The sequence below is a fragment of the Muntiacus reevesi genome, chromosome X (genome assembly GCF_963930625.1).
Source record: "Muntiacus reevesi chromosome X, mMunRee1.1, whole genome shotgun sequence".
NCBI classification, from domain to species: Eukaryota; Metazoa; Chordata; class Mammalia; order Artiodactyla; family Cervidae; genus Muntiacus; species Muntiacus reevesi.
The window spans coordinates 1,485,642-1,494,738 of NC_089271.1; positions in this window are offsets into that span (position 1 = coordinate 1,485,642).

Sequence of the window (9,097 nt, forward strand, 5' to 3'; positions counted from 1 at the left end):
TGGCTGGAAGGATTTCCCGTGAAGGGTGTTCAAGGACAGATGCGCTGCCGTGCTCCTTGTAGGATTCTTTGCGGGGAATTCATTCTTCATGCTCAGGGTCACGGCTGGGCTACCGCTCCGTAGCCAAGAAACTGTCGTTTCTGCAGAGGAGTTCCTCATAGCACTTGCTTCGGATGGTTTGGGTACATTATAGGTTTCTTTGCTACACTGAGGACAGGGCCTTTGCATTATCCCATGAGGAAAGGTAGTGACCATGTGTAATCCAGCGGAATCCCGTGGGGCTTTGGGGGAGGGGCACACTCCTTCCCCCACATGCTCTGCCTCAGTTCCTCTCTGAAGTACCTTGTTGTTTAGTTGCTCAGTCGTATCTGATTCTTGTGACCCCCATGGACTGCAGCCCAATCTGTCGGTGGGATTCTCCAGGCAAGAATACTGGAGCGGGTTGCCATGTCCTCTTGCAGGGGATCTTCCTGACCCAGCGTCTAACCTGCGTCTCCTGCATTGGCAGGCAGATTCTTTACCACTGCATGTAGCCTATTCAGTATGCAACAGCATTATTTCCTAAAAAAAAAAAAAAAAAAAAAAGGCAATGTACGTACCTTCATGGCAAAATAAATCACTACTAAAAAAATGCTAACCATCTGTAGCCTGTAGCGAGCTGTGGGAAACCTCAAAACTCACTGACCGCAGATCTTTCTAACGCATGTGATCAAAATGAAGAAAGCTCGAAATACTGGAAGAATTACCCAAATGTGACCCAGGGACACAAATGAAGCAGGCGCTGCTGGAAAAATGGTGTCGGCGGACTTGCCCGGCTCAGCGCTGCCGTGAAGCCTCAATTTCCAAACAGAGCAAAACAAAACCCAACAGGAGGTGAAGCACAAGAAAGTGAGATACGGCTGTGAGTTCTCATGGAGGGATGAGGAAGGGCTTGAACCTTGACCTCGGTTGGTTATAAAGTACACGTGAGTTTCTCAAGCTTGTGGCACCCCCCTAGGCAATTGTTGTTTTCTTTTTTCATTGATCTGTGTCCAAAATGCACAGCGTGACAGTTTGCAAGTTGACTTTTATTTGGGGGCAAAATGAGGACGGCAGCCTGGGAGACAGCACCTCAGGTGGCTCCGAGAGGCTGCTCCAAAGAGGCTGGGAGCGGGGGAGGAAATCAGGATATTTGTGATTTTAGTGAGGGGGGAGTTGATGCAGACAAGCATGCATTTTTTTTTTGGAAAAGGTTTCTAGTCTCGGAAAATAGATGTCAGCATGAATCATTTTCGTACTTCTCTAGATAGAGGAGATCTAAGCATTGGGCTCATAGAATCAGCTCCTGAAAATATCTCTCTGAAGACCTGTCCTGCCGCTCTCTCCCAGAGCACAGAGGTCTCCTGTCTGCTGTCCAGCCTGAGCTCCTTCCAGGGGGTGTTGAAGCTCAGTAGCTGCAGCAGCACTTGATTGAATCCTTGTCGAGGTGGATGGAAGATGCACACGGCAAGTGCCAGTGTGTCGCTGGCAGATCCAATTTACTTCCATGTCAACTTCAATCCCGTCCTGGCTGGGAGGTTTTACAAAGACAGGGGATTCACTCCTATGACGCTTCCCATCTTCCGGGGCAAGCGCTTAAGAACGTTAGGAGCAAAGTCACTGCTTGGACTGGAGGCAAACCATTTTGCAAGGTCTGCGTGGAGACCCATTTTTCTCTCTGTGTGACTTAGCTTCACACTTGGTGAAATTGGGAATGATGTATAAGGTATGGCCGTGGCTCCGACTTTCCAAGAAAAACAGCGGACAAAAACCTAGACGACTTCTGCAGATGCGGGGTTTCGGTGGCTGAACTAGGGCGGCAGCCTGTGGATTGAACCCACGGTCTCAGATGTCGAGAAATAGGTTCTCCCAGGAACACCTAAGCCCGCGTGCCATGTGGCTGGTCAAGTTGCAGCTTAGCGATATGAAACGTACTCTAATTTGCATAGCTGAATTTGATGAAGCTGAATCTCCAGTACTTTGGCCACCTGATGTGAAGAGCCGACTCATTGCCAAAGACCCTGATTCTGGGAGAGATTGACAGCAGGAGAAGGGGACGACAGAGGATGAGATGGCTGGATGGCGTCACTGACTCGACGGACCTGAGTTTGAGCAAGCTCCGGGAGATGGTGAAGAACAGGGAAGACTGGCGTGCTGCCGTCCATGGGGTTGCAAAGAGTCAGACACGGTTGAGCAACTGAACAACCAGAATTTTCAGAGGAGAGACAGATGCAAGAATCTACTGCAGCTTTTATGGACCGCTTTTATGGACCCAGGCAAATAGTTCAGAAGTGCGTGGTGAGTAGGCGACAAGCTATGTTTATGGCTGAATCATAAGCTTTTAAGAGAACCGCTATTGACTTGGCAGGACTTTTAGGCTCTATAAACGCAATCTGTTTTACCTAAAAGGTGAATTTCCCCAAGGCTGCAGGAAATTTTGCCCTACAGAAACCTGTTAGATGAGTGAAGCCATGCTACTCCCGAATTGAGACAGTCTTGGAGATTTTGAAACCGTTAGGACATGACCACTTCTATGAATTCAGAAGGGGCTTCCCGGTTGACTCGGCTATAAAGAACCTGCCTGCAATGCAGAAAATGTAGGAGACGCCGGTTCCATCCTGGGTTGAGAAGAATCCCTGGAGGAGGAAATGGCGACCCGCTCCAGTATTCTTGCCTGGAGAATCCCCATGGATGGAGGAGCCTGGTGGGCTACAGTCCATGGGGTCACAAAGAGTGAGAGCACACAGCTGAAGAGCCTGAGCCACGCACGTGAATTCAAAAAATACTGGATGAGGTTAAAAAAAAAATTCATGGGACACTTTCTGCCTTCATGAAGGTGGTGCACACATTCCCAAGTCAGCATGTATCTTTCATATTCGTCCTGGCTTCTGCCTTTCCCTTGCAACAAAGGCCTCTTGTGAGATTTCATACTTATAAAAGTATATTATGCCTGAAAGCGTGCCCTTGGGACCGTTCACAGCTGTGTGACTAAAGGAAGGATTTATTGCAGTTTCTGTAATTCCTCCAACCTCACCGAACACAGTGGTTCCCCAGGAATATGCAAGTTCATAGACGCTGAGCAAGCATTTCTTTTTTTTTTTTTTTTTAATATTATTTTATTAGTTGGAGGCCAATCACTTTACAACATTTCAGTGGGTTTTGTCATACATTGAGCAAGCATTTCTATACGACGGTTTATTTTTCAACTGGAGGAGGAAAGGGCTTACATGCTGGCACCAAGTCAGTACCCCCGTTTAAATCACTGACTCTGCGTTTTGACATTTAACGCCAAAAGGATCGTGGAATTTTCCGTGAATATGTTTGGAAGGAAATTTTTTTTTTATAGTGCACCTGAAAAGTTAACAGGGGTTTGGAATCAGAAAGTGTTCGTTGCTCAGTCATGTCTGACTCTTTGCAACCCCGTGGACTGTAGCTCGCCAGGCTCCTCTGTCCATGGGATTCTCCAGGCAAGAATACTGGAGTGGGTTGCCATGCCCTCCTCCAGGGGATCTTCCCGACCCGGGGATCAAACCCAAGTCTCTTATGTCTCCTCAATTGTCTGGCGAGTTTTTCTTTTCTTTTTTAAATTTTAACCACTAGCGCCAACCTGGGAAGCCCAGGTCTGGAATCAACTCACCCACAAATATGACTGATTTTTATCACAACCTGAAGAAATGAGAAGAAAAATGACACATCTCTTTCAAAAATGATAGCACAATTTGAAAGAAAATGCAAGCCCAGCAGATTTCATTTAATCACCTTTTTTTTTGCATGGCTTCATACATGTTGACAAGTTTGTCGGTGTATTGCCACTGTTGGCAATGGGTCAGATCAGATTTGCCTGCGAGTTAATGGCTTCTATATGTTAAAATAGATGTTTTTCTGGAACTCTCTTGCTTTTTCGATGATCCAGCGGATACTGGCAATTTGGTCTTTGGTTCCTCTGCCTTTTCTAAAACCAGCTTGAACATCTGGAAGTTCACGGTTCACGTATTGCTGAAGCCTGGCTTGGAGAATTTTGAGCATTACTTTACTAGTGTGTGAGATGAATGCAATTGTGCGGTAGTTTGAGCATTCTTTGGCATTGCCTTTCTTAGGGATTGGAATGAAAACTGACCTTTTCCAGTCCCGTGGCCCCTGCTGAGTTTTCCAAATTTGCTGGCATATTGAATGCAGCACTTTCACAGCATCATCTTTCAGGATTTGAAATAGCTCAACTGGAATTCCATCACCTCCACTAGCTTTGTTCATAGTGATGCTTCCTAAGGCCCACTTGACTTCACACTCCAGGATGTCTGGCTCTAGGTGAGTGATCACACCATTGTGACTATCTGGGTCATGAAGATCTTTTTTGTACAGTTCTTCTGTGTATTCTTGCCACCTCTTCTTAACATCTTGTGCTTCTGTTAGGTCCATACAATTTCTGTCCTTTATCGAACCCATTTTTGCCTGAAACTTTCCCTTGATATCTCTAATTTTCTTGAAGAGATCTCTAGTCTTTCCAAAGCCTTCGACTGTGTGGATCACAATAAACTGTGGAAAATTCTGAAGGAGATGGGAATACCAAATCTGACCTGCCTCTTGAGAAACCTGTATGCAGGTCAGGAAGCAATTGTTAGAACTGGACATGGAACAACAGACTGGTTCCAAATAGGAAAAGGAGTATGTCAAGGCTGGATACTGTCGCCCTGCTTATCGCACTTATATGCAGAGTACATCATGAGAAACGCTGGGCTGGAGGAAGCACAAGCGGGAATCAAGATTGCTGGGAGAAATAGCAATAACCTCAGGTATGCAGATGACACCACCCTTATGGCAGAGAGTGAAGAAGAACTAAAAAGCCTCTTGATGAAAGTGAAAGAGGACAGTGAAAAGGTTGGCTTAAAGCTTAACATTCAGAAAACTAAGATCATGGCATCTGGTCCCATCACCTCATGGGAAATAGATGGGCAAACAGTGGAAACAGTGTCAGACTTTATTTTGGGGGGCTCCAAAATCACTGCAGATGGTGACTGCAGCCATGAAATTAAAAGACACTTACTCCTTGGAAGGAAAGTTATGACCAACCTAGACAGCATATTAAAAAGCAGAGACATTACTTTGCCAACAAAGGTCCGTCTGGTCAAGGCTATGGTTTTTCCAGGGGTCATGTGTGGATGTGAGAGCTGGACTGTGAAGAAAGCTGAGCACCAAAAAATTGATGCTTTTGAACTGTGATGTTGGAGAAGACTCTTGAGAGTCCCCTGGACTGCAAGGAGATCCAACCAGTCCATCCTAAAGGAAATCAGTCCTGGGTGTTCATTGGAAGGACTGATGCTGGAGCTGAAACTCCAGTACTTTGGCCACCTCATGCGAAGAGTTGACTCATTGGAAAAGGCCCTGATGCTGGGAGAGATTGGGTGCAGGAGAAGAAGGGGACAACAGAGGATGAGATGGCTGGATGGCATCATCGACTCGATGGACATGAGTTTGAGTAAGCTCCGGGAGTTGGTGATGGACAGGGAGGCCTGGTGTTCTGCTGTCCTCCTAAGTGAAATAAAGGATGATTGAGGTTTTTTCTGCTTCTTTTCTAAATGTTGACGGAATGATGCTTCTCTTTGAATGATTATGAACCTGTCCATCCTAAAGGAACTCAGTCCTGCATATTCATTGTGAGGACTGATGCTGAAGCTGAAACTCCAATCCTTTGGCCACGTGATGCAAAGAGCTGACTCACTGGAAAAGACCTTGATGCTGGGAAAGATTGAAGGCAGGAGGAGAAGGGGACGACAGAGGATGAGATGGTTGGCTGGCATCACTGACTCAAAGGACATGAGTTTGAGCAAGCTCTGGGAGGTAGTGAAGGACAGGGATGCCTGGCATGCTGCAGTCCATGGGGTCGCAAAAAGTTGGACATGGCTGAGCAACTGAGCTGAACTGAATGTTGGATTTACAGAGCCAGGATAGGTACTTTTGGGATTTCTCATCTCTCTCAAGGGAAAAAAAAAAAAAGAAGTTGAATTTTTGATCTGAAATGAAAGCATTGAGCCTTTCAGCTCAAGAGGAAGAATACACATGGAGTGAGCCAGACGTCTCTGCTGTGGGTCCAGTTCACCCTTGAGCCCTTTCCCGCAACATGGTGGCCTTATTTTCCTAACCAGGCTCGCCCACATAGACCAGGAGGAAGCAGGGGCAGGCACAGAGAAGAATGGACTTTGAGGCCAAGAAAATAATCCGTCCTCAAACTGACCACTTCTGTGTCGTCCACTCTCTGCTTACCTCACCAAGCCATGTCGCCTCATCGATGGGGTGGGCACCTTTCCGTCTGCTTTCTCCTTTCTGTTGTAAGGATGCTGTGAGTCTGGGTTCAGTAAATATGTGTCTCTGCTGCTGAGGATAGATTGGGAGTTTGGGATGGACATGGACACACTGCTGTATTTAACGTGGAGAACCAGCAAGGACCTGCTGGACAGCCCAGGGAACTCTGCTCAATACTCTGTAATAACCTGATAGTTCCCAGGGGGAAGGATGGGGGAAGGGACAGTCAGGGAGTCTGGGATGGACATGGACACACTGCTGTGTTTAACATGGAGAACCAGCAAGGACCTGCTGGCCAGCACAGGGAACTCTGCTCAATACTCTGTAATAACCTTATAGTCACCAGGGGGAAGGATGGGGGAAGGGATAGTCAGGGAGTCTGGGATGGACATGGACACACGGCTGTGTTTACCATGGAGAACCAGCAAGGACCCGCTGGACAGCCCAGGGAACTCTGCTCAATACTCTGTAATAACCTGATGGTCACCAGGGGGAAGGATGGGGGAAGGGATAGTCAGGGAGTCTGGGATGGACATGGACACACTGCTGTGTTTAACATGGAGAACCAGCAAGGACCTGCTGGACAGCACGGGGAACTCTGCTCAATACTCTGTAATAACCTGATGGTCACCAGGGGGAAGGATGGGGAAGGGACAGTCAGGGAGTCTGGGATGGACATGGACACATGGCTGTATTTACCATGGAGAACCAGCAAGGACCTGCTGTCCAGCACAGGGAACTCTGCTCAATGTCACGAGACAGTCTGGATGGGAGGGGAGTTTGGGGGAGAGTGGATACATGTATATGGATGGCTGAGTCCCTTTTCTGTCCACCTGAAACCATCACAACATTGTTAATTGGCTATATCCCAAAGCAAAATAAAAAGTTTAAAGTTTGGGGGCGGGGGGAAGAAGGCAGACCCAGTGGAAGTACCATCAGGTGAAGAAAGAAAACTTGGCCAGCCATTCTGGACTCTCCTCTGCACATCCCACTGTAGTCCATTTAAGGATATAAACAGGCTGTTGATGGTGTCAGGGCACATGTCACCCCTCACCCCAGATTGGTGAAGACGTGTCCTGCTGACGTGTAATGTTCACGGACTGAAGATTTTTTGGCAGATCTTTGTAAAAGGGATTTGGAGATGATGTCTCTTCTTGACGCATGAAAATCCTTCCCAGTGCTTTTTAATGAATAAAGACATCTTCATGGTCTCCCCTGATGGCTCAGATGGTAAGAAAAAAAAATCTGCCTGCCAAAGCAGGAGATATACTTTTGATCCCTGGGTCAGAAAGACCTCTTGGAGGAGGAAATGGCAACCCACTCCAGTATTCTTGCCTGGAGAATCCTATGGACAGAGGAGCCTGGTGGGCTACATCCATGGGGTCACAGAGAGTCAGACAGGACTGAATGACTAGCACTTTCACTTTTTAACTTGATAAAAAGAAGTTCTTAACTGTAAGTCTGGTCACATGCATCCTCTCTTGTTGTTGTTTAGCCATTAAGTCATGTCTGACTCTTTGCATCCCCGTGGACTGCAGCACGCCAGGCCTCCCTGTCCATCACCAACTCCTGGGGCTTGCTCAAACTCCTGTCCATCGAGTCGGTGATGCCATCCAACCATCTCATCCTCTGTCGTCCCCTTCTCCTCCTGCCGTCCATCTTTCCCAGCATCAGGGTCTTTTCTAGTGAGTCAGGTCTTCGAATCAGGTGGCCAATGTATTTAATGGTCCTCATTTTTGTGTCTTCTTTTTGAACAAAAATCTCCTTGGACTAGAAAGAGTGAAACGAATATTTCTTTCTTGCAGAAGTTAACTTTAGTCCATCTGAACGTGTATGAGTGTGTGTATGTGTGTGTGTGTGTGTGTGTGTGTATCCAGATGGTTTTCATCTTTTTTCCGTATAGAAAGCCAATGATTCCTGCACTTTTTATCAAAAGCTCTTGACTCACTGAGCGGTGAGCAATCTCTCCTCTCCTGATAAGTTAGAATGGGCTGACCCAACCATTTCCAGCTGTAGGTCTTGTGTCTGTTTTTCTGGGGTCTTTATCTGACGGCTGCAGCCAGATGGACCTGCTGGAGGCCGGCCACGGTAGTCTGGGGACTGAGGGTCCCTTCAAAGCAGCCCCCACGTAAAGAATGAGTAGTCTCGGTGGTCAACACGGCACCTCCCTCACCCCGCAGTGGGGAGGCTTCTGGGGCGTTTCCCACGGCCTCGCCAGAGCTCACAGCGGGATTAAAGCCAGTCGTCCACGGTGGTTCGTCACTGTTTGTTGTTTCACTAGCTAAGTCACGTCCATCTCTTTTGGGACCCCGTGGACTGCAGCCCGCCAGCCTCCTCCATCCACGGGATTCTCCAGGCAAGAAGGCTGGAGTAGGTTGCTGTTTCCCTTCTCCAGGGCATCTTCCTGACCCAGGGATCGAACCCGTATCTCCGGCACTGGCAGGTGGATTCTTTACCATCTGAGCCACGTGGAAAGCCCCGTCCATGGGTGGAACATGCCTGATAAACACCCCAGTCATCGGCCTCATCATTTCCCCGCTTTTGTTTAATTGTTGACGTTTGTCTGTTTCTAGATTTCACACCTGAGTGACAACCCAGACATTCATCACTGTCTTATTAGTGCTGTTTTGTATTTTTGTATTTTTATTTTTTGACACGGACCTTTTTAAAAAGTCTATTAAATTAAATTTTTCATGAAATTAAAAGACGCTTGCTCCTTGGAAGAATAGCTATGACAAACCTAGACAGTGTATTAAAAAGCAGAGACATCACGTTTCTGGCA